The sequence below is a fragment of the Sciurus carolinensis genome, chromosome 9 (genome assembly GCF_902686445.1).
Source record: "Sciurus carolinensis chromosome 9, mSciCar1.2, whole genome shotgun sequence".
Lineage (NCBI taxonomy): Eukaryota > Metazoa > Chordata > Mammalia > Rodentia > Sciuridae > Sciurus > Sciurus carolinensis.
Genome location: NC_062221.1, coordinates 111,982,499 through 112,009,599, shown reverse-complemented (window position 1 = coordinate 112,009,599; position 27,101 = coordinate 111,982,499). Strand labels below are relative to the sequence as shown.

General features: G+C 33.8%; 1 protein-coding gene across 7 annotated transcripts in view; it reads left to right on the top strand.

Moving 5' to 3' along the window:
• Positions 1 to 27,101, top strand: part of Robo2 (roundabout guidance receptor 2) — a 1,215,662-nt gene that overhangs the window by 340,445 nt on the left and 848,116 nt on the right. The gene's annotated exons all lie outside the window — the stretch shown is intronic.

Sequence of the window (27,101 nt, the reverse complement as noted above, 5' to 3'; positions counted from 1 at the left end):
TAGACATAAGGAAAACTCATCTTAACTTTAGCAGACAAAAATCCTTGTTAAAATTTCATAGTGTGTTTTTTTTCTTTTTACTTCATACATTCATTCATTTCCTATATGGTATTTCTAGTCAGTTCTACTTGTTAAAAATCTCTAATCCGAGTTACCTTGGAGCATTTTATATATTAAAATCGCAAGTTGCAGAGAAAGTTGTGTTTGGGTGTGCTTCTGTGTCATTACATAAATTTAAAATTGCACATCTCAATGCTTTATGATGCTTTTTACAGAGTTCAGAGCTAAAATCTCTAAACTGAAGTTTGGAAGGAAACAGAAGTTTTCCTGAGGTTGCGTGTCTTCTTCAGTGTGCTATCTAGATTCTTTATTTTAAAAGCTGTTAACAAAAATAACACTACTAGTCCACTTGGTGGGGTTGGAGGCATTGAAATGCAGTTACAGATTTTGCTACTTTAGTTACAATATAATTAAGCAGTGAAATTCTTTCTGTGTTTTTATTTTATCCTAATTTGTGCCTTGCAAAATTAGCAATTCCACGTAAGAAAGTTGTGGTAATTATTTTCTTAGAATTGTCAGAATGTTTACTAATCTGGGGGTAGTTATCTTCATTCCTTCTTTGGCTTATTACAGATTTAAATTAAGCTGAGATTTCTTTAGTGTTATTTTTCCAGAGCCATTGGGATTAGAGATGATGGATTTTGTGGTGCTCTGAGTATAGTTAAGCTCTTGTCAACATAAGTATAAAGTTATTGCTGTGTGCAGTTGGTATATTTTCAAAGGTAATTAAAGTTAGACACTGAGCAGAGAAAGATGATTAGACACCTTCAATTCACAGAGAAACCCAGCTTGGCTTGGACACCTAAAACATTACATTCTTTACATTTGTTAAAATTCATGTAGACTAAAGATCTTATAGGAATCTTAGTGATATTTTCCATACCAACTAAAATGCTGGAAGGTATGATTTTCTAAACATGTTTGATCTTTACTTTATACTGAGAGCATAAACATTGTCTGGATATTTTAGAACCTTCATTGTCTCTTTTCCACATTAGTGTGGAACCATCCTACCTATTTCCCCATATGGATAATTTAAAAACACAAGAAGGGAAATTAAGTCAGACTTAATTACTCATTTACTGCCTGTTTCAGGTCTGCTCATCTTTTAACTCCTGTCATTGCTGATATCATGTTTTTATTAGGAATGTAGGAAATGATCAGTTGATGCCAAAAGCCAGAACACTTGGCTTAAGCAAGTAATTTCCTTTACTACTAAGTTTCTACTTTCCATACTTACACATAAAATATTCTCAGTATTTTGCATGATATGTATTTGTTATATTTTATTAGCATCTATAGTTTTGAAATCCTAAGATGTTTATAAATGTGTCAAAAATCACAATCAAAATCACAAATTTAAAAATTTATTGTGAATACATTGTCACCATTTAATATAATAGGTTTTCTATTTTAAATAAACCAGATTACTAATATATGAAATTCTCAGAGTGATAGCACTAGCATCAAGGGAAATGAATGAATTTAAAATGAAGATTTATTAAGACGTTTTAGTATTAGGGAGAAATACAGAGAGTAGATGGGAGAAACAGAGCTCAACAGTATAAAATATTAAATTTTATATTCTTGAACATATGAGGTGAAAAAAACTGATCATGATGATGAAGATGAGAGAGAGATAAAGGGGCAAGAGAATAATAATAATGACTTTTGAGAATTTATTAAGCATATTACAGCTACTATATTCTAAGCACTTCTCAAATATTAAGCACTTAAATGGTCTCAATGATTTTACAAAACTCATACTGTTATTATATCCATTTTACAGATAAGGAAAGTAAGGTTCAGAGAATTTTTTGAACTTGTCAAAGATTAGTTAGCAAGTGATGAAATTTAGATTAGAGTCCTATTTCAGTTGAATGACTAATGAAAGTTTTTCTCTAGAGTAAACATTTAAACTGATACCTAAACAGTGAAAGGGAACTAAGAAGCCATGTATATAGGGGCTCAGGGGTGGAGGAACAACCAAGAGAGGAAATGGCTTGTACAATGACCTTGGAGAGTTTAGTAACAGAAAGAGGGTTAGTGTGGCTGGAAGGGCATGGGTTTGGCCTGAGTAGGGCAAGAACAGAATAGAGAGGTAGGAAAACGCTATATTATTTAGAGCCTTATAATCTATGGAAAGTGACTTAATTTTGCTTGAAATTCAATCAGAAGTTACCCAGCCATGAGTGAAGCACCCAAATGGCATGTAAAGAACACATTTGCTGGGGATTGTGGCTGTGCCAATAAGAGTGAAGATGGGAAGGCAATTAGGAGGCAGCTGTTGTGTTCTAGATGCAAGGAAAGAGACTAGCACACACATAAGCAAATCAGAAAATACAGTGCAGAACACATTCAGGAAATACTTTTGTAGAATCCATATGAGTTGTACATGAATTCAAACTTCACCGCAGGGATAAGGATATGAAGTGAAGGGCAGAGAAAGGGAGAAATCAAGAATGACATTTAATTACATATTTTTCAAACCTCACGGAATGAACCCTTCAGTCAGCTGTAGACACTGTGGGATAATGAGCATAGTGCTGCTCCCACCGTTAGGACAACTCTGGTAAAAGATGTTAACAGTGGGGAAGGCAGTATACATGACAGGGCAGGGAGTGCATAAAATTCTACTTTTCACTTAATTTTACCATAAATGTAAAAGAGATCTAAGAAATAATCTATTAATTTTTTGAAATTTATGAACAGAATGATATGTTTTAGCTTGAGTATCTCCATCAAAGTCAATGCCAGTGGCCAAGATGAAGGAGGCTGGAGAGGTTAAGAATTACAACAGTATAAATTAAGTGTTTCACTTTTGACTTGTTAAGGTGAAGATATCTGCAGGTTATTCAGGAGAACATGTCAAGAAACCACATGCACGGGCCAGGTGGAGCTCAGAAGAAAGGCCTAGACTGAGAATCTAAATCTGGGAAACTTTAGTACAAAAGCAGGATTTAAATGACACTTAAAGAAATTGGCAAAGTAGAGAAATCAGATAGCAAATAGAGAATGCCCAGATCTAAAACTCGAAGAACCCCTACAGCACTAAGAACCTAAACAAATATTTTATTAAAAAAAAAGTTAGATCTTAGGTATTTTATAAGAAAAACAAGTAATAGAATGATTGTGGCATTCAGAGGCACATTCAAGGATTTTTAAACAGAAAATATGATTCCCGAGGACAATGAAATTAGAGTAAGATAGTATTTCCATAATTTAATTAGCTTTAAAATAATCTAAGACATATATTGACAAATGGAAACAATGCAGACTTTTTCAAAGATTTCAGTTTAATATTACAAATAACTTCAGCTTTGATAGGTTGCTGATTTTTTTTATAGCTAGCAATATGTTTAAAATTTCAGTTGCTTCCAGTATAGTATGTTAATTTAATATAAATTTCAATGATAAAATTATCCTTTAAAGTAACCACAAATAAACCTCCACAGTGAGAAAATGCATAGACACAAATGTCATCTGGTGTGTATCAAGTCTTAGTTTACAATTACTTCTTCAGATTCGTTACTTTGTGGTTCTCCAGTTGATTACAAATATTTCATTTATGCTACATATTCTATAATTTCATGTGACTTCACTTTCTGTAACGTACTTTTGAAATAGTTTTTAAAGCCTTTATACATGTGTTTGGACTTTAGAGAAAAATGATTATATTTGGGTGAGCATGTCTAATAGTTGTGAAAGCCTCTTTTTTAGACTAATCCAGAATATTATATATTTCCTTAGCAACTTTCATTCAATAGTGAAATTTTCATACTCTAAATTTAAGAAATACTGGGTAGTACCAGAATGAAGTGTAGACCCTATTTGAATTTTTTTTTTTTTTTTAAGTTCATACTGGGCATTGAACCTAAGGTTATTTTATTCCTGAACTATATCGCCATTTTTATTTTTTATTTTAAGACAGGGTGTTGTTAAATTGCTGAGTCTGTCCTTGAACTTGCAATCCTCTTGCCTCTGCCTTCTGATTTGTTGGGATTACTACCATGACCAAATTGAAACATTTTTAAATGTTTCATTTCTTTTTGATTTTTTTTTAAATAAACCTTATTGGAGTCTACCTGTTTCAAGCAGATATATTCTAAATACTTAGCCATATGATTTTTTTATGAGCTTGTTTATAATTGAAATGCCAACTTTGAGGTGACCAAAAAAAAAAAAAAATTAGGTCATCATTAGCTGTGGTGCAGAAAAAGAAGACTTATGGTTAGGAGGGGAAAATGAACCTATTGATTAAAAACAATAAACACTTACAAAAAAATCTCCATTACATATGGAGTTTCATACTGTGACAGTGCTCAGAACATTTTCTGTCTTATCTTGTTCATTTGCTTCTCTACATCCCCTAGTTTGGAATTTCTACGACCTAGTTAGGGGTTCAAGAGATGATGTTGGATGAAGGAAGTACATTAAGGGTAAGTGACAAGAAAATAGGTTTAAGTATCTGAAATTGTGAATAATCACCGGCATAGTCTTACTAAGTTAGGTGCATAAATCTAGTCAATTCTATTTAAAGTCCACAAGGAAGGGGTGGGGATGTTGAATGGAGCGAGAGGTCACTTTGTACTTAAAATTTGAGCTTAGAATTGATAAGTCTTTCAATAACTGAAGTGGGGAGTTGTCTACTACTCAGTTCCTGATTTCCTGTGAATTTTATTTACATTCTCTGATTAAGGTTTTCCTTATAGCAAGGGTTGACATAAACAATGTATAAAGATTCTTTCATGAAAAAAAGAAGAAAACTGGCTTCTAGTTCCTGGAATATCATTGACTAGCAATGAAAGATTTTTTTATTCTTTTTAAAATTCTGTCACTTTTAATCATTGTTACGTATTACCCTTTGGTATGTTTTCAGGTACAGAAAACTAGTTGTGTCTATTTATTTTAATACCATTTGATTAAAAGAGATTTAAAAACCCCAGGCAAAATTTTGGTATAGTATTCGAAATAAATGTAACATTTGCACTACAAACACAATTTTTCTACCCGGTTAAGAAAAGGAAAAAAAGTTCCCACACTCCTAGGAGGAAAAGTCTCCACAAAGGACATTTTTTTTTTGAATAAAATTTATATAGAACAATCACAAGAGTTAATTGAGAAAACCATAACTAATTCTTGAAATCATAGACCACCCAGCCCTTTGCCTAGCCACAAAACTATTTATGGGTTTTTTCTTTTGCCAGTAATTTTAGCTTAATGAGTTCCAAAAAGTCTCATTTTTGGAAAGAAGATAGTTCCCAAAGAGATTGTGAGCATACTGGGTAAGCTAGAGAATGGAAATCCTGTGAGATAGTTTGTTCTTTCATTTTGACATTGTGCTTCAAATGTTCACAAATTCATATTTTAAAGGGTAAAGTATTTTTAGTAAAGCAAAAAAGTTCAAAATTATTAGAAAATTTCTCTCTGATAAAATAAGGAAAATTGTCAGAAGTACGCAAAGTAAAAAAGAATACATTAGTGATTCACGCTTTCAGTTTTCAAATGTAGTTTAAACATACTGCTAATGCCTCAATTACATTTTCCCTATCTGCAGCTTTATTTTATGAATTTTGTATTTTTATCTGTTCTTTAAAAGTTCCTTTAAATAAGGTTTTAGGATTCATTTGGCTGCAAAATTTGGGTAAGTGAAAGTAGTCCTTTTTTAATAAAAGAAACTTATTTAAGTTTATTCCCCAAATAGAAGTTCCTGCTTCGTTTGAACTCATTACCGGAGTTGAATATTTCCTTGGACAAGGGAAATGAATATTATTGTGAATTAACATTGAATAACATTTATTCACACCTGATTGGTTTTGAATTCATTCATCTTCAAGTTTTAAGAAGGAATATCCATTCTTTGTGGCCTTGCTTAACTGAACTCAAGGAATAGAAATGGCCTTAAAGAACAAGCAAAAGGTTAATAAAAAACTAGTGCAACAATGAGTTCCCCTCCCCTTCCTTCTAAAAAGTAGATGCTCATTTCCTTATCTCTAAAAGCATGTGAGAGAGATCCAGGTTGGGAGCAAGGGACATCCCTTTGATCTTCAGTTTAGTGAGAATTAAAGTCATAACCTGTTTGTCACAATCAACGTTTTCCTATTAATTCTCTGGTTGAGTCAGTTTATAGAAAGAAAGGAATCATCACTAGTTAAGGGGTAACCATACTTTAAAACCAATAATTCCCCATTGTATTATTTCAGTTAAATCATATGTATTATATAACCTTAAGAGATCAATGTTAAGTATTAGTCTTTGGATTTCTAGTCTATCCACAAACAACAGAAACTTTGCAGACCAGATAAGTTTAGTCAGATATTCTTTACTTTAAAAGAATTCACAAAAGGTAAAATATGGTAAAAACTGAAGTCCCGTAGATTGATGCTCCTCAGATTTTTCTGGTCATAGATCCTGTGAGAATGTTACAAAAGCCATTCTTTCCTTCAAAAGAAAAAATATACTGAAAATTTTCTTAAAATATTAGTGTTTTTATAAGTCCTATGAAGTCCATTAAGAGACTTGCAACACTTGATTTTTCTGAATAGCATAAAAATGTAAACACTAATTGGAGAGATAAAGAGAAATTCCCCCCAGATTATTTTACAATAGATAGAGTAATATAAATTCGCCAGCTTCAGCATGCCAACAAGATATTTGGAGGGATCAGATAAACTCCTTACATGATTGCCTAGCACAACAGCATAATGCGCAAGTATATAAAGATATATAACTTGGAGTAATGCATTTTTATTTCATTTTTGGTCTTCACTTTTTGCTTTGATCTGGTTGAGCTAAGAATCCATAGCTTAGGACAATAGTTTTATTTCCAAAGATTTAGTTTTAGCCAGAAGTTATTCTAGTTATTTGGATTAAAGTGAACAACTTTTTAATTTGTCCCAATTTCAACTTTCAGCTCTTTGTAGAGATTGACAAAATGTTACATAAATATAAGGAATTTGTGAAATTCATAATTATTCACAAATTTTATAATAAAATTGTTCTTCTTAAAGTCCAATCATCTTTGAAAAGTGCATATGAAATTTTATTCAGTTTTTAATGAGAACAGAGATTGTTAACTTTTTGAGCCACCATGTTAAAGGTAACCTTTAGGTAGGAATGGACTAGGTTGCCTGACTTTGTGCTCTGTGGTTCCTTTCGCTTTCCCTTTTCTGAAACCCATTGCATTTTAATACCCAGCCCTTTGTGTCTTATCCATCAGACTGTATGTTCTGTGAAGAACACTGCCCTGCCCACCATGTTAAAGGTGGCTTTCACTGGGATAAACTAGGCTGCCCATTCTCAAAGCTCCCTGGCACTCCAGTGTGTGCTTAATTGATGTGTATTGGTTTTAAGTCTCTTCCTTTGTTATGTATTCCTTGTCCTCCTATTTGACTGTTAGTTAACATATACTTTTTCTGAAACTGAAACAATACTTCAGATGTCTCTATATAATCACCTTGGCATCAGAGCTTAGAGATTAAAACCACAGGCTCTGAAGTAGACTAACTGGGGTCAAATTCCCACTAGCCATGTGAAATTGGACAAATACTTGACTTCTCTGTCCATTTCCTCACTTGTAAAGTGGACATAAATGAATGTGAGCATACAGAGAGCTTAGAAGAGTATCACACATAGTTAATGTTTAATGCATGTGTGTCACTCTTTTGCTTTGGAGGTCTCAGCATCAAAATAAGTATAGGCACTCTCAAGACCTTAAAAGGCAACAGTTACACATCAAAAGGCAGAAGAAAATGAGCATAAGACACTCAAGAATAAAGCTTAAAAATATAGGCCTCTAGCCTTCAATAACCTCTCAAGTTCTCACTACTTAACAGAATGACAATATGTTCATAATAAGATGAAATCATTAAGAACACATTGAATTTTATTCCTTGTGATCAGCTTTGAAAAGAAGAAAATCATTAACAAAATTTTTGGCAACATGTATAATTTTTTTTCAAATAAGGAATAAGAGAAAAAAGTTTTAAGTTTTATGAAAAAAGTTACAATAAAATACCAAAAACATCAAATCAATACCAGATAGGTGTGTCTGTTTTCTTATAGTCAATATTAAGGGAAAAGAAAAGCCACATATTCATCACATTCTAAATTTTCTTAAATACTACCATAATGAAATGGTATTTTTAACCATAGCATCATATATATTTTGAGTTTTTGGTGCTGTGCATGACAGTAATATCTTAATCTCTACTAAAATCATGAAATGTTAAGGTTATGTTTATTTTTTTTTCTTTTTATCTTCTAAGTAGTTCATGAAGTGAAGGAGGTTGTAGAACTATAAGAGGACTCTGAAGATCAACTAGCACTGCTGAAAAGTATTAATCATATTAAGGGATCATATTGAATAACATTTTGTGGCGTATACACCATAAAATTTCCCATTCATTGTGTTGAACTTTCATATCCAATGTATGTCAGCTTTGCAAACAATCGCATGGCACAGCACCCACTAAGGAAAAGGCAAGGCATGCTCCAGGAAATAGCAAAGAGTTGTCAAGGAGAACTAATTACAAACACAACTCTGGCTGAGGTGGTTTTAGATAGGATTTTGATATATCACATAAGTCATGTAAAGAAAGAAGTTCAGATCCGAGAGGGAGCAAGCAGTTCATAGATGTTCAAACAGGAAGTAAGGTGCCATACTGAGTTTCTGGAGCTTCTAGACTATTCCTCATAAAGAAAATCACATTAAACATTAAAATACTGGTAACCAATATTAAATTTTGAAATAGCTAGGCCATAGAGGGGAGTAAAGAACATAAGAAATGGTGGTACACTTCTGTTTTAGACTAGAGGAAGAGCGCTAACTGGTGTGTTTGTGTGTTCAAATGAGTGTGTGTACGAGAGTTCAAGATTGGCAGTCTTAGTCCTTGATGCAAAGGATTAAGTGAAGTATTTATGAAAAGTAAAAACAAAGTTTTCGTGAAAATAAACCTAGGTTATGATTTTCCTTCAAATGAGCTATTTCATTCCTTGTAATCATCTTTCCCTTATTTTAAAAACTTTATGTGATGTTTTTGCCCAATTTATAATTGTAACTCATTTCATATTCCCTCTGTTCAGACTCCTTCCCCCACTTGGTTTTTCTCCTTTCAATTTTATAGACATAAGACAAAAAGAGAACTGACTCTAACTTTTTACCCATTAAACACTTATATGATCACATAAGAATAAAAACCAACATTTTCCTGTGCTTTAAGTTAATAAGATATCCCAATGATATCTTTTAAAAATCAAAATATTATAAAATAGTATGTAATTTAAGCTGTTTATATGTCTTCTCAAAGGAAGATTAAAATTAATTGTAATCACTGCATCCTTTATTAGTAATTATGTAACTTTGAATTGTTAGCTTCTGATATTTGACTAATTCAATTATGTTTCAGAAATATTTAACTGTACCTTCATTCATGCAATTATATTTTAGATTCATTTAATAAATGAGTTTTGACCACTTACTCTACAACTGGCACTGAGCTACTCAAGTTAATTATAATTCTTGCTCTCATGGAGCTTAAAATTTATTGGGGAAAACATACCATTAAACAATTATAATACAATGTGTTGAGCACCAAGCAATTAAAATAGAGCTCAGATTCTTCTAACTACTCTGCACGCAAACCTCTCTACCTCCACCAAACCCCTTCTAAATGTAGGAACCACAACTGAACTTCTAGAAGCCTTAAGGACGAATGCATGTCTCTATTGTAGTGTTCTTTGGAGAGAAAAAAATGAAAAACGCTTCCAATAGTTCTATGTTGTGATCGCTCATTTTCTCCCTTTAGGAGGTGTTAAAATTCTCTCGTCCACTTTGTGCAGTTTCTTTTCCTTTCTGTGTGTAATCAGTTCTCACGTAGTAAATTCTTCTTCAATCTATTTTTTACTCTCTGTTTGTATTTCCCAACATAACCTTTCCTTGGAAGGGAATTCACCTTCCATTTCACCACTTCCTCTCTGCAATCTACCTGGTTAGTGAAATCCTTTACACAATACAGGATATATAAGGTGCCACAGGAATGCCTTACTTGGTACTTATCACCTACCTGGACTTTGAAGGAGGTGAGAGAAGAAGTAGTTGTCCAGAAGCAGAGAAGTGGGGGGGGGGGTCCAAAGGATAAAGAAAACATTTTCTAGGCAGAGGATGCATCCTAAAGGAAGAAAAGAAAAAGAGACCACTGACTCCCTGTGAGTCCGGGAGATAAGTAGATGCTTAATTATACTATACTTAGGAACTTTTCCTTAGGAAGGGATCGTCCTTGCCATGGTCTGAAAAAGTCCCCTCAAATTCATATTTTGAAATTTAATTGCAATGTGACAATACTAAGAGGTACATAAGAAGCAATCAAGAACGTACCACGTGCATGAACGCACACCTGTAATCCCAGGGCTCCAGAGACTGAGCCAGGAGGATTGTGAGTTCAAAGACAGCTTCAGCAAAAGTGAGATCTTGTCTAAATAAAATACAAAATAGGGCTGTGGATGTGGCTCAGTGACCAAATGCCCCTAAGTTCAATCCTCAGTACCAAAAAAAAAAAAAGAAGTGATTAAGCTATCAGGGCAGATTCAGTGGAAAGGAGCCCTTATAAACGGTCTTCAGGTCTTCAGATAGTGAGTTTATTCCCTTCTATGCCTTGTGATATGTGTGGATAAAGAATGCCTTCTGCTTTAATCAGCTTTTTTTGCTACTGTGACCAAAAGACCTGGCAAGATCAATTTTAGGAGGATATGTTTATTTTGAGGTTCACAGTTTTGGAGACCTCAGTCCATAGATAGCCAGTTCCATTCCTCAGGGATCAAGGTGAGGCAGAACATCATAGTGAAAGCGTGTGGCAGAAGAAGGTGGATCAGGATATCACACTTGGAAGCAGAGAGCGCTTTCCTCACCAGGACAAAAACATACCCCAAAGGCATGCCTCTAGGGACCCACCTTCTCCTGCCACACCCTACCTTCCCAAAGTCATCACCCAGTTAACCCCTATCAAGAGATTAATGCATTGATTAGGTTGAAACTCTAATAACCCAATCATCTCACCTGTAAACTTTCTTGCATCCTCTCACACCTGAGCTTTCGGGGGTTACCCCATACCTAAACCCTAATACCTTCCCTCCAAAGGATACAGAATCAGTTCACCATCTTAGAAGCAAAGAGCATTATTCAGACACCAAATCCATCAAATCTTGATCTTATATTTTTCAGTCTCCAGAACCATGAGAAATACGATGTTGTTTATAAATTTCCCAGTCTCAAGTATTATATTAGAGCAGCATGAACAGACCAAGACAGTCCATATAATATTTCCATTTTCATTTGTATTAATTCCTATATATTTATTTTACCTCTAGATACAAAGAGCTATGTAACAGAGCCTGTAAATGGGTCACTGTTTTTCTCTAGTACCTCTGGTTCCTGCAACAAGAGTTCAGTAAATATTAGTAGCAAAGTATGAGTTAATGGTGGATTTCATCTTTATGTATATCTGAGAGGAAAAAATAAATGGGCAAAATAATTCAAGATATTAATGAGTTTTCAGAAAAAGAATATTGGAAATAGAGGGAGAAAGAGGAGAAGGAGGCTTGGGTGAGGGGATAATGTCAAAATACCAGTTCAAATACAACAGTTAAGGATAATGTTAGTGGGATCCAGGACATGGACATAGAAGTGGACAGAATAAATGAAGTGAATATCTGTGGTGATGATGAAGATAGTGAACATAGATATCAGGTTGACTTTAGGTCTCCCTTGAGGAGCCGAGGTGGTGGAGGCCGTGAATCATGTGCCAAAGAGGTGCCTACGTGAAAAGGATAATGTAAACAGAGGGGAACACAGGAGGATACAGTAAGAAAGTAGCTGGCCAACTGTCAAACTGTAGGGGCATGAGTGCTAAGGAGAAAGGCCACCAATGCACAGGACTGAAGGAGAAGCCACCCTGTCAGGAAGAAACAAGAAATCAGGAGGATGAGGGGAAATTCAGAGAAGTAACTGAGATTGTATAAGAGTGTGTTAAAACCTTGTCCCAAGAGATACAATTAAAAAGTTTGAGAGAGAGAAGGACTGAAATTGGGAGAAGAACAGATATAAGAGAATCAGAGCAAAAAACAGACTAGATAACTTTGGCATTGACCGAAAATAAGACAGCACTTCACTGTCCACTCCCACCAAATGATCAGGGGCAGGAGAGAGCACAGCAAGTGCTCTGGTCTCTCAGAATGCTACCAGGCCTGACTGTAGGAACTTTCAAGGAAATCCATAGGATTAGTACTTAAGGAGCCTCTGATTCATCTAGAAGGGTCAAATATGGTTACAGTGGGTTAATTCTGAGTTGTGACACCAAGTACAAAGTTTCCCTAGAGCTTCCACAGTCTAGTGCTTATATGTTGAGCTTGGTGATCAGTGGTACTGACACTCCCTATCTTAGTCTGTAGACTGAGGACAGAGTCAAAGCCACTCCTGCTTATAAAGCAGCATGTTTTCTGTTCACCATCAGTGCTTCCCTTTTCTAGCATGTGAGACACTTTGACACAATGAGCTGTATAATATTTGCAGGTCTTCTGAACTGATCAGTTCACTCATTTTCAGTAATAGATTACAGTGTATCAGAAAGATTAGACATCTGAGTAAATTTGACAAGGGATTTCTCTTCTTATAGCTAAAATATTTGAGAAGTTGTATTCAAAAGGAAACTCCCCAAATTTGTCAAAGTCTTCAAATTTCAAGTCTAAATAAGTGAGATATTTGGGAATTTGCACTTTGAGGAACTATGGGGATGCTTATAGTATTTATGTGCATTCTCTCTGATAGAGAAGTATATTAGGATTCTCCAGATAAATAAAATCAATGCATATGTGTGTATGTATGTATGTATGTATGTATCTTTGTGTATGCACAGACATACATATGATCTATGACAGAGGATTCATAATGGAAATTGGCTCATGTGACTATGGAAGCGGAAAGGTACCTTGATATGAAGAAACAGAGAAGCTGTGTAGTTTAATTCAGGTTTGAAGGACTGAAAACCTTGGAAACTCTGGTATAAGTTTCTCAGAATCCAAAAGTTAGAGGACCTAGATGTCTGATATCTAAGGGCAGGAGAAGATGAATATCCCAGCTAAGCAGAGAAAGAATCTACATTTCCTTTCTTCTTCTGTGCTACAGAAGATTGGATAATGCTTCCCCACATTGGAAAAGACACATATGCCTTAGTCCACTGATTCTAATGCCAATCTCTTCTGGAAACATCCCCATAGATCATCCCAAGAAATAATGCTTTTCCAGTTTTCTGGGCATCCCTTAAGGTAGTCAGACTGACACCTAAAATGAACCATTACAAGGAGGATTATGGAGGGCTCTCCACTTGCCTACATTTCCATAAGTTAATGTAATTTGTTTGGATATAAAACTTTCCAAAATATTTCTCTGTTGAGAAAGGCTTGCTGCCTCGATGACAGCATGCAGCAGCTGGCCCTAATGCATTACTTACATAGATTATGCATCACTGCCTCCTTACTATGCTTGCCCAGTACTGAATGTTACCATGATGAATTAAATGGGCGTTTTTCTTTATTCCAACTCAGTGCCAGAGATCAAAAACTGCAAGAGTCCTTTCCACAAGAATGGTTCCCAGAATAGGATGAGTTATAGTTATTCTCGCCAGAGATGCCTTGTTGTGCTCTATCACTTCCTACAATCCAATAGCTTGAAATTGTGCCAAGCTAATTAGCTAGTTCAGTGGCTGTTATATTAACAGCCCAAAGAAGCCAAAAGAGGTCATCCTCAGTACGCAAGTGCGGCTTTATCACTTATCTCACCAAGTGGCAAAGGCAGCTCAACAACAAAACCCAATCTGATATATCATATAAAACCTTGGACAGTGTTTTTAAAATATTTTTTCCATTGTTTAATTCAGAAACCTCACAGATAAAACATCCCTACCTTGAAAGGGAAATAATGTGTATTAACCATCGCATTTTACAGTTGACTTTTATCAACTTGATAAACATAAGTGTGTTTATAATATATGTAAAACGTAAAACACACAGTGCTATGGGAAAAAAAAAAAACCTTATGAAGCAAAATAACCTACAATTTCCTCCTGTCTTAATATGAGCATAGTCAGTCCCTGCCTCAAAGTCCACCTCTGAACATTGCAGCCGCAGGGACCATGCTTTCAATACATGAACTTTTGGAGGACATTCCATATCCAAACCACGACACTAGATTTTAAAATCTCTTTTAATTTTATTATATATATATAATCATACATATATATACATATACTGAAATAGTTGTATTACTCAACTTGAAAATAGTGGTATTAGTACTCTTCTGATAAAGAAAATAGATAATTAGAAAAAGGCAAACTACAGTAATTTCAAATTTTCTACTTTATTAGTTTGTATTGTGTTCTATTATAATTTATGACTACATGCAATTGCTGTCTGTAAGTATACTAATGGCAAATACTTCCTAGTATTTACTATGCACCAAGTCCTAGTCCAAAAATTTTGGTGTTTCAATTCATTTATTTATAACAATTCTAAGAGGATCACTGTTAAATCCTCCATTTTGTAAAGATGAAACTGAGGCCATAGAGGTTATATCCTCTGAACACATTACAGGGCTGGGATGTGGGTTTTGAATCTAGGTAGTCTGGCTTGGGTCCAAGTGCCTAATCACTGTGCCCATATGTATGAGAATAGATACCTAGAAAGTGGGTCACACTTATTTGTTGATTTTTTTTTTTTTTTTTTGTTAACTTCATGCTTTTAGAATGAACTCTCAGATTTCCCATCTAGCTTGTCCATAGGCCGCAGACTGAGAAGCACACAATTGCCTAATTCGTTAATGGGTCAAGCGTCTCATCTAATTACTCTGGACTGGTTATTCACATCTTTAATTCTTTTCAATGCCTTGATTTTGCTAGATCATTCAGGTCAGTATTAATGACTTAATTTGACAAACAGTAACCACTGTTACTATTGCAGACTTTTATCTAGACTCTTACTATATGGAATTTAATAGTCAATGAAAAGGTAATGTTTGTTTGCTCTTGCCACTCCTTTTTTTTTAATCCCAATTAGCCCTAGACACTTTCTGTTGAACTGAACACAATTTTAAAGGGATCTCTATCTTTAATCTGCCATTAGAAATCATTAACACCTTCCTCTAGCTGGGTCGGTGCACCTAGTCACTATCTTGGAGTCCATAGATAAAATAAATCTTTATGTTCTATTTGTCTTGGTTGAATTGTTACCCTCTAGTTGTACTATCATATAAAGTGAGAGAATAAAATGACTTTTTGTCATTTTTGTTAGTCTCAAAGCTACAATCAGAGCTATGATAGGGATCTTCCAATTAAAGTCAACATTGCGTATTGCAATTTACACCTATTGATATGTTAACGGCTAATTGAAGGGCATAACTTGTCACTTTTTACTTTAGGCCAGGTTTTCAATTGTCACAAGGGAGAAGCACAATATTTAGTATTGCCTTTCTTCTGTTTTATGTTCTTCCACAGGGCTGCAACTAATTTTATATTTAGATGTGTGAAATCATTTTCCTGTTTGCTCCTAGAAATCTGGTTCTGCTTTTTCTTTACTTTGACAAAGTAAATATAGCCAGAAAAACTGTATTGGTACTGAGAGTACAAAGTTAAACTAAAATTACATATATTAATTTACTAGTTGGTAGAAGAGTCATGCTAGATCTTTGTATTGTGGTAAAGGATTTAGCAATGAATTGATGATATGCTAATTATAAGAATATAAATAAAATTTTGTTGTAAATTAATCATTTAACTATTACTAGATAGATTTTTGAGTTATAGCTAGAATGTCATGGTATATTCAGGAATACATGTTGATCAGGCAGAATAAGCACACTGTAAATCCACACTTCCCTATATAAATGCCATAAACACATTATATTTGTAGTGTTGTGATAGCCAGGACCTATGAAGTTTATCCTCATACCTAAATAGCAATAAATATATTAAAATGTTGATAATATTATCTTATTTATTAAATACTTATTAACAATATCAGTGTGCCATATGAATATCATTGCTGTTATGATATTAATATTAATGAGTGATATGCCATGTTAAACTTATCAATGAATTAAGAGATTAATCTTTATTAATATGCATTTATTATTATTTATTAATACTTTTAACTGCAACATCAGTTCTTGAAAACTGTTCTTGGTATAATCTTGTCTTTTCTGATTCTCATTCACTTAGTTGTGATTTAATTGATACTCGTGAGTTCTTTTTCTAGGTAGTGGATCAATTGATCAATAAAACATGATTGAGTCTCTCAAAAAACTTACATTATAGTGAAGGGTAAAAATATCAAGCAATTAATTGTATTAGATTGAACTGCACGAGAGTATCATTATTCAACTTTTTTTTTTTGCCTAGAAAATATCATTTTCTTATGATTCATCTTGATCAGAGCCCAGATAAAATAATCATCACAATAAATACAAACAACTGCAAAGAACAAAGAAACAACAATTAATTGAGCCTACTATGAAAGGTATACCGAGAGATTGTGACTTGAACAATAAATTTTTTTTTTTTTTTTTTTAATTATCTAAGGTCTGTAGAAGCTCTGCTACCTTATTCTCTTGTTAGTTTTTCCCCATCTCTACCATGCAAACCCATGTTCTGGTGTTCAGTGCCCGCTCTGTTCTATAGACACTCCAGTGAGACTGGAGGCAGGAGAGTCCTGTCTCTTCTGGTCTGGGCTGACAATGACAGTGGCCACCAACCATCAACACGGCACTTCATTGGCAGATTTCCAGGCACAGTTGTCAATGGCTTACTTTGACACTGTTCAGATAGATGGTAAAACATAGAATGAGGATGACATTGGGATGTTGGTAAATGTTCAATAACTAGTCTTCTGGGAAGGAAGATGAAAGAGAGCTCCTACGGAGCTTATGACAGTGTCGAAGACCAATTTCCAGCTACCAGCCTAATTGGCACAGGAGTCAGAGAAAGGAAAAAGGACACATTCAGTTCTTGAAAACAGAGCCAGTGGGAGCTGATGACAGCATGCTCAAAGTGGGAGATAATTTTCCTCAAATAGTGACTGCTATGAACCCTGTTTGAGAGTGGTATGCCCCAGTGCACTGCTTCCTTACATCTGTCCTTCATGCTCTGTCAGATTTATGACATTTCCAAGATCTGTCTGGTTACTTGTATGCAGACCATTCCAAATTATTTTTAACCATGGTAGAAAACCATTTATCTACTTTTAATTTGCAACAGTTTTTACTATCCTACCCCACTCCCCAAAACCCACATTTTTGTTTATGAATATATTTTAAAACAAATTATTTATACATTGTATTTGCAATAAATATAAATTGTATCCCAAATTTCCATAACTATTTGATGCCAAGTCTTTGCCCCATTCCAGAAATAATTATGAAATTTTTGAAAGGTCTATAGCTCTTTTCTGAAATTAGAGTTATTTCCCCAGGTTCCTGGGGAAATCTTCAGGGTCTTTACTTAACACAAAAGACATATAGTAATTTAAATGAAAATTTGTTTGTAATTTAAGTCTCCTAGACACTTATTTTCTAGGCTTCAAATCTGAGCCATAGTGAAAAGAAATAAAAGGATTTTAACAGTTGCATCAGTTGCCAACATGATCTTAGTTAATGCATGAAGATCTACTCAGGCCACTTATCAGTTGCTTTGGTATTTTTTATCTAGCTGCAAATCAGATCTTCTGTTTATCCAGATCTCATTGAGTACACAAAATTTGCATGAAGGGATTTTTCCAATAGAGAAAAGTGCTTTATCCTTCAGTTATCTTTTCCTGGTAACTTAGCTTATGGGAAGGGAATTTCTCCTACCATATCAGACTTCTCCAGGCCTTCACTTCATCAAGACTTTTTCTCCTTTTTTTATGGACTTTGAAAAATCCAATTCTTTTTGGTTTCCATCAGGGCAGATAAGTGTGTTTCTGTACAAAAGATCACATACTGATATTAAATCTCCTCGTAGCCATGCCTTTGTTTTAGATCCTGTGCAGACTTCCAGGCAGAGTAATCTGAAAAGTGTAGCTCTCTTTTTTTAATCCCATCTGCTCTATCTGTAAATGTTTAAATACCCTTTTAGTTTTCTTTGAGAAGCACACATCCATTGAAACAATGCACAACATTTTATAACCCTGAACCATTGATGCTTTTTAAAGGCCAAACTCTGCAAGGTTGTATTGATCACTCCCTAATTCCATTGTTCATTTTCTAAAACTTTGTAGCTAAGGCTGACATCCCTCCCTTTGTTTCCACTGTGTTTTATGTTGCATTCTGTGTTTGAAGATGTGCTCAGTTCTGCCACTGGTTTTTCTGTCCACCCTATGGGTACTGCAGCTAAACTAACACCTCTATCAAGAGACAGCTTGGTAAATGCAACCACTGACCTCACGTCCCTTTGGGTAAATCACTTTTTGGGAAACTAAAGAAGGGCTCAAAAAAGAAACAAAGACTTTCTGGCACTGCCAAGTTCTAGGATGGGGTACTCTGTAAGTGCTTGTAACAAAGAAGTCATTCTTGAGAAACAGTGCAGCAGTATTACTTTTGTCCTTTATGAATTCTGCTCATTTTAAAAAATATTCTCTGGAATTGTTTTCTTGGCTTTTAATTTTTACATGTGATTCTATTTGACTCTGCTCATTATTATTTAATCTTATTTTATGTTATCAATATTTACTACCCAAAGCCCACTTATCAGAGATTGATGTGACTTCTTTCTTTCTTTACCTTTGCACTTTGATTATAGACTTCCTTTCTTCTGAGTAATCTTCACATGCAGTGCTAGATGAAAAACTGTCCAGAGAGCTATGGATATATATGATATAATAAAGAAAAAATTTAATTGCATACCCATCTCTTTTCCTTCCTAATCCCAGGAACTCTCTCTGAAGGCAGTCATTTTGACAATATGGAAGATACACAGTGTGTTATTCATTTCAGTTCTCATCTCTGCCTAGTATCCACATTGGAATGCTTCCTGAGATACCTTCTTTACCATCTTCTTCAATAAATGTCACCTTTGTGAAATGTGATGTTGGGAAGTCTTGAATCCATTTATAGTTCTTATAATACTTCAAAATTTTTTTTCTTCCTTAAAGGAAAACTTTAGAAATAAGTATCTTTGTTCTTAAAGGGAAATGGTATCTCTTCCCAGTCTCACATTTTTAGACTACCAGATCCAAAACATTATCTTTTCATAGTCATTGTTCACTCAATAGATATTGCTCTGCTGGAAAATATACATTTGAAATATATCAAGTCATAATTCCTCTCAATTATTATGCACAGGAAATTATTATGTAGTATTATAAGGACTGTGTTAAAAATTGCTAATGAGACACATAAGAAAGCTACCTAGAGGCCAGGTGGCAAAGCATGTGATATGAATGGTACATTTAAGTATTCCATAGTAACAAAGAGTGCATAATGCCTGCTGTTTTCAAAAGGAATATCATTGAAGGCATAAACCATATTAATATGCTGATGCTTGAAAAGTTCTTTAGGTTTGAGATATTTGTTGAATAGATGAATGAAACCTATTATTTTAATTGTTCCATTTAGTTTAAGAGCATAATCAGACATAATTTTGTCCCCCGCCTCATCCTGAGAATGCAACAAGCATTTAATTCGACAATATATCGGTATGTTAGTGGCTTTTCAAAGTTTAGTACATAAAAAATGTTACACTCAGATGTGCATTTTGACTCTGGGTAAAAAGAGTCAAAAGCAATCTAATTTGATTATTAGCATTATGCTTTAGGTTATTGGATGCTTCTTGATCAGAAGAGAGGAATTAAGTTGATTTGACAGCCCTCCAATTTTGCTTTTACTGTTATTGATTCATTGAATTCAGGCTCTTCTGTTCAAGGCTTGCTCTTGAAAAAGGAAATGATGGGCACATGTAGCCTAATCACATTTCATTGTCCATTTTCTCTGTGTAATGATAAATTTCACTACCCAGATCAATCTGGCCCAATTTCCTCTAATAGAATGCAACCTAAAGAAGACCGTTAGATTAAATGCAGTTTCTTTTAAGACTGTATTAAAAGGAGAAAACCAACTAGATGCATTTTGCTTTATAATTTTGGTTTAGATTTTATTTGAGGTATACTACTAAAATAGTGCTTGAAAGTAGCATATGGGGATCTAGGGACAAAGAGCCATCTTCAAGATGAAGGAAGAGGTTCAGAGTACTATATGTATTTAGAATTTGAAGAGATATTAGACAATACTAAAGTAAGTCTCTTTATTTCTCAAACAAAAGTAGATTCAGAGTTCTATGAAACAGAGTAGAAAATGCGAATTGTTCTGGGTCAGTTTCTATTTATTTTGTCACTTTATCATACAAGGTGCTTTCCCCTGAAAGTTGCATTAGCAAATGAATGCTGTATTTTTTTCCAGAATCTATGACCACGAATTATAATGTTATATAGATTTAAATGGAACTTAGAGTTAGATTTTTAATGTTTATATTTTTTTACTTCTTTATCCCTTTCTATTAACAAATTAGAAATATAATTGCTTGCCAAAATGCAGACTGAATTGATTAGAAGGTTAATGTTGTGTATGTTCCCAGAACCAATTATATTTGTGGGATTTAAAGATGGTGATGAACTGGATTCAGATTGATGTATGCAATTAAATCTTTCTAACCTATGTATCAAGAGAATTGTTTAAGTATTGAAGAGTTAATTCTGGAAAATGAGTTTCATTTAATGCACATAATTTAGTGCCATGAAATGGGAGATTGGGGGCAGGAAATCAACTGAGGGTCATATAGAAGAAAAAAGCTTCATATAAGTTACTTATTTTGTTTTGGTGTGTGTGTGTGTGTGTGTGTGTGTATGTGTGTGTGTGAGAGAGAGAGAGAGAGAGAGAGAGAGAGAGAGATGAGAGAGGAGAGAGAGGCAGAGACAGAAAAGAGTATGAAATAGAAATGATTGATTAGATTTATTTTTAAAATCTAAACTGAGGTATGATGTGTTGTAATGACAGATCTGAAATCAAAGTTTTGTTAAAAACACAATACATGTTAAACAAAATGACAATCCGGAGATGAATCTAGTCTTATGAGCTAGATGGTAAAGACTAAAGAAGGGGATAAAGAAGAAAGAAAAAATGAGAAAAGTTTGGGAGAAATAAGAAAAAGCATACTCTAAGAAATGGTGAAATAGAAAAAGTGAGATAAATATAAATTCACATGCCTGGATTCATTTTTTTAAATTTAGTATTAATGAAAAACAAATACACATTTTGCTTATTAGTGGTGTATCATGTGATGTTTTGATACATGTACATATTGCAATATTTAGATCAAGTTAAACATCTTTTTCTTCCTGGTGAAAGTATTTGAAATTCTTCCTTCCAGCTTTGCAATATTTATACTATACTTTTATCTACAGGCACCCCTACCATGCAATAGCAATAATAATTTATTCCTATCTACCTGTAGCTTAGTACCCATTGGTCAACTTGTTCCCATTCTTCTCTTCTTTCTACTCTACCTGGCCTCTGGTAACCACTATTCTACTCTCAATGTATATGAAATCAACTTGTTTAGATGCCACATATGAGTGAGATCATGCATTGTTTATTTTTATGCTCCTGGTTTATTTCACTTAACATAATGAATTTTCAGTTCAATCTATATTGTTGCAAAATGACAAAATTTCATTCATTTTATGGATGAATACTATGCCATTGTGTATATATGCCACCTTTTATTTTTCCATTCATCTGTTGATATACATTTCAGTTGTTTACTGTTCTTGCCTATTATGAAGTGTTGCAATAAACATGAAAGATATCTATGTTCATGGATGGGAAAATCAATATTGTTAAAATGTCTGTACCACCCAAAATGATTTATATATTCAATTTATTCCCTAACAAATGTCAATGACATCCTTAAATAACTGGAAAAAAACTCCTAAAATTTGTATGAAACTACAAAAGAAAAGAAAACACTAATCTCTAATAACCAAAGTCATTTGAGCAAAAGGAACAAACCATGGAGGTTCTCAATAACTACCTTACTTCAAGACATACTAAAAACTGTAATATCAAACATATACAATATGGGTATAAAAAAAGTCACATATACCTATGGAGTACAGCAGAGACCCTAGAAGTAATCCCATTATCTCAGCTCTCTGACTTTTAACAAATATGCAAAGGACATACATTGGAGAAAAGACAGTTTTTCAATAAAATGTGCTGGGGGAAATAGGTATCCACATGTACAAGAATGAAAAATAGACCTCTGTATTCATCATTTACCAAAGTCAACTCAGAACAGACCAAAGACCTAAATATAAGATCTGAAATTATGAACTATTAGAAAAAAAATAACATAGGAGGAAAGTTTTGGGACTTTGGAATGGGGAGTAATTATTTGGGCAAGACCTCAATATCACAGGGAACAAAGACAAAAAGAGACAAATGAATATAAACAAAACCAAAAGCTTCTGCAGAACAAAGAAAATGATAAACAAATTTAAGAGAAAAACTCTGAAATAAGTGAAAGTATTTGTGAACTATGCACTTGGCAATGGGTTAATGTCCAGAAAATACAAGAAACTATAAAAATTCAAAACAACAACAAATATATATAGTGATTTAAATATGAGTAATACTTTTAAGTAGATATTTCTCAAAATAAGATATAGTAATGAAAATGGGTACATGAAGAAATACACAACAACACTAATCATCAGTAAAATGCAAGTCAAATCCACAATAAGATACAACCTCACATTAGTAAAAATGGCTATTAACAAAATAGTAAAGATAACAAAATCTATTGAAGATGTGGAGAAAATCTTCACCCTCACAATGTTGGTGGGACTGTAAATTAGTACAACTGTTATTGATAATAGTGAATGATCTTCAAAATATTAAAAATAGAACTATCATATGATCCAGAAATCTCATTGCTGAGTATCTATTCAAATGAAATGAAATCAGTATGTCCAGTGGTCATCTCAATAACTGTTTTTTGCTGAATTTTGGTCCTTTGAACCTCAGAATGTAATTGCTATTGAAATAACAATTTTTTAGAGCTCTTCACTTGCTCTCTTAATTCTAAATCTTAGTATGATTCCAGAATAAATAGTCTCTTAAGGACTTAACAAAGCATGAGCATGAAGATATTGACAGTCATATGAAAATCAGTCAAAGGGTCCAGCCTAGTCAGGAGTTCTCAATCCTTTCTAACTCCAATATAATGTACAATAAACTACTACTAATTTTTGTGTTGAAATTTTTTACAGTATCTACCAAATCAATTTCAAATGGAACCTAATAGAGGCAATCTTCATTCTCTGTGGTAGTGTAGATCTAGAGAAATGACTGCAAAAACTGAAATTATGCAAAGATAACTTAATGGTAATGGAGGAAATTGTTCTATGCCTTTTAAAGATTTTGACCAAAACTATAATAATTCTTATACTGTGTATTATAAATGATTAAGGATATTTAAAAATAGTGAAAACAAACATTTGTTTAGAATACATACTTAAAACATCAGAATCATTGAAAATTAGGGTGTTTAATTTCTTCATTAAAACTCTCATCAGACTGGAATTGGGGCTCAGTGGTAGAGTGCTTGTCTTGCATGTGTGGGGCACTGGGTTTGGTCCTCAACACCACATAAATAAATAAAATAAAGGTATTGAATCCATCTATAATTAAAAATTAAAAAGATATAAAAAACTTTTTTTTTTAATCTCTCATCAGGAGTAGACTGGATATTCCTTGCTTTCTCTTCTCTATATGTGTTATGATATGGTGTGGGCATCTTGTCTATGCTTTTCTAATTGTCATACTTCTCTAAGTTTGCATCAACTGCCTTATACTTTGTTTTCTCAATGTAATGAATTGCTGTTGAATTCCAATAATGTTGAATTTTGTAGAACCACACCCTCTGGGACTTCATTGTTTTCATCACAGCCATTTTCTCCATCATGTCAACAAGCTCACAACCATGTTCCCTGGCTGTGCATCCAGAGTCTCGGCATGTTGCAGTGTCAACATGCACACAGTCAGTGCTTCTGAATCTCTATCTATGTGCAATCTGAATTTCACTTCCTGGACCCTCCCCTTTTCTTTTCCTAAGTGTACTTTGACTTTTATTTACCAGTTTTCTCTATCTATTGCTAATTCTGTAAAATGGCATGTGGGTTGATCAATGGAAGATGAGGAGTTAACACACATACCTACTTGTTCAGTGTATGAACTGAATAACAGATGTACTTTGACCAATCACAGCCAGATTTTAGGAGAACTGATAAAACTGTCATTGATTATGATGCACGTTTATTATTTCCACAGTGAACTTCAGGCTGAAGAGCAAGCAGCAGTGAAGTTTCACTTCATGAATTTACTTGTAGCTAATATACTATGATGATGAATTTCAAATGCAAGGTTAAGTAAAATGTGTATTAGTCAGGGTTCACCAGAGAAACAGAATCAATACAATAGATATGTAAACAAATTTACAATAGAGAATTGTTCATGTGGTTATGGAGGGCAAGAAGTTCCATAATCAACCATCTGCAAGCTAGAAAACCAGGAAAGTCAACAACATAATTTAGTCTGAGTCTGAAGGACCAAGAATCAGAAGGTTTAATATCTAAGTGCAGGAAAGGATGAGTGGTGTCCCAGTTCAAGTAGAAAGAGAAATAATTTGTCCTTCCTCTGACTTTTTGTGCTATTGGGTTTGACAATGGATTTGATAAAAGCCTACTCACATTGGTGAGGGTGAATTTTCTGTACTTAGTCTCTTGATTCAAATGCTAATCACTTCTAGAAACATCTTCACACACAAAACCAGAAATAATGTTGTACCAGTATCTGGGCATCCTTTAGCTGAATCAAGTTGATACATAAAGTTAACCATTGGGCCATGGGAATGCAAACATAGGCATATTGGAATTATACAAAATAAGGACGACCTATATATACAATACTACTTAGAAATATGAGACACAGAATGCTAGTAAAACCCTTTATCTTGTTATTACAGTCATAAAATATAGCAATAACTTGAACTCCTTTGTGAAAATTTATTGAAATATAGTAACTTTTTTTTGTTGTTGTTAGTGTTAATTGAGAAATTACATAATAAGCTTCAATCAACAGTGAATCTGCAGGGCAGATCATGACTGCAACTCTTCTATCAATCGAGAAATTTTTAATTTAGCTTGAAAGGACCTTTAAAATAAATTTGATTTCATATTATAGCTGAGTAAGTCTCTTTCTTGGGGATTGACCATTTGCCCATGGCCAAAAACTAGTTCTGTTCACAACTATATCACATAATTTAATATTCTGAATTAAATTTTCTCAATTCTTGATGGCAATTGCTGAAAAAAGTTCAATTATCTTTTTAGGAATGAAAAGAATTTGTTTTTACTGGGTGAAAAAAAATACCGAATTGAAAGATTTGAAAACTACTATTTCTCTTGGCCCTATACAGATATAGGCAATTTTGCAGTATAAAGTTAGGTCTAAAAAGTTTTCAATTAATAGATTTCAATGTTTAAAATACATTTTTGGTAAAAATATAATTACATATGAAAATGAACAAAGGTACATAATCAACATAAAATCAAGCTTTCTGAAAAAATAACAATAGGGTTTCACTTATGAGGCAGACATACTCATAGAAATCCCACCAAAATTTATTCGTTCTTTGTTATGAGTAGTTTAATTTTTAAAAATCTGATGGTAGATATTTAAATATCTAATGACAGATATTGATTCAAAGTCAAAGCTTCTACATAAATGTGAATATACAGGACTTCTGGTATTTATTTATTCTCTGTTAACCTACATATAAAGAGAATCATGTAAGACTGTTCTGATTCTTCAGTTTCCCTGGTGTCAGTCCTAACTCCTCAAGTTAAATACTTTTTGCTTATAAAAAAGGTAAATCCACTAAGACTAGCCCAAGTACAGATGGAGTAGTACAATTTGTTATTAAAAGAATAATAAAGATATGTTAGAATCTAATAAATTCAGTGCAAATAAAACTTGTAGGAACTTCAACTTGGCAAGTTTTCTGCATCTTTCATACTTCATATTTGGTATAAAGTAGATCGACTTAAGCTCTCTTTGTTTTTCTTTCTTTTTAAATTAAATTTAATTTTTTTTGAGATATGTTCTCATTATATTGCTTAGAGTGATCTTGAATTCTTGGGCTCAAGAAATTCTCCTGCCTCAGTCTCCCAAGTACCTGGTACTACAGCTAAATGCCACTAAACTCTTAATATACAAGTTCTGTAACAGAAACAATGTACTGGAACACAATAGGTATGAGAAAAGTTGCCATATATCACTGTGGCTTCATTTCCCTGCTCTTTGTGCAAGGTCCTAGTTATGAGGACCCTACCCCAGAAGGAGTTCTGCACTCCTGTGTATATTCATTCTATCCCCCCCACCTCTCTCTCTCTCTCTTTCTTTCTTTCTTTCCCTCTTTTTAAAATTTTTACCACGGATTAAACCCAGGGCATTTAACCCTGAACTGCATCCCAGCCCTCTTCCCCCTTTTTTTGGATTCATTGGAGTACAAGTATCATAGTATCATTTCTCTGGTTGTATAAGAAGTAGAGTCATATCATTTGCATAACCATACATGTACATAGGGTAATGATGTTTGTCTCATTCTGTTATCTTTCCTTCCTTCACCCCCCTCTCCATCCCTCATTTTCATCTACATAATCCATCCTTATTCCATTCTTCCCTTACCTCCCCCACTCCCATTATGTATCATCAACCACTTATCAGAGAAATCATTTGGCCTTTGGTTTTTTGGGATCAGCCTATTTCACTTGGCATAATATTCTCCAACTTATCCATTTACCTACAAATGCCATCATTTTTTTCTTCTTATGGCTGAATGATATTCCATTGTGTATATATACCACAGTTTCTTTATCCATGCATCTATTGAAGGGCATCTAAGTTG